Source organism: Podarcis melisellensis (genome assembly GCF_964234715.1).
Source record: "Podarcis melisellensis genome assembly, chromosome: 16".
NCBI classification, from domain to species: Eukaryota; Metazoa; Chordata; class Lepidosauria; order Squamata; family Lacertidae; genus Podarcis; species Podarcis melisellensis.
Genome location: NC_138533.1, coordinates 11,818,965 through 11,819,316, shown reverse-complemented (window position 1 = coordinate 11,819,316; position 352 = coordinate 11,818,965).

The window sequence follows — 352 nt, the reverse complement described above, 5'->3', positions numbered from 1 at the left end:
AGAGGAAAAAAGTGACACGGAGATAGAAGACAGACTTCCCCCATTTACTTTCTCCACACCAAGCACCCACTTATAATACCTCTAACATGTGCCACTGGCACATTAACCTTCCTTCTCAACTAAAATGCCCTGGAAGTTTCCTCAAGGAGGGGTTGCTCCATCCCCCTTGATCACATTTCTTGTCCTTTTATGAACTTTTTTCCCCATCTGAGAGCTGCATAGGCCTGCAGGCTTCCCATCCCAGATCAAGGACCTTCTATCAATTGTTAAAAGGAAGGAAGTCAATAAGTAACAAAAATTAAACAATTAAAGTAAGAAAATAACTTCCCAGCCAGTTTCTCATCATTCAATG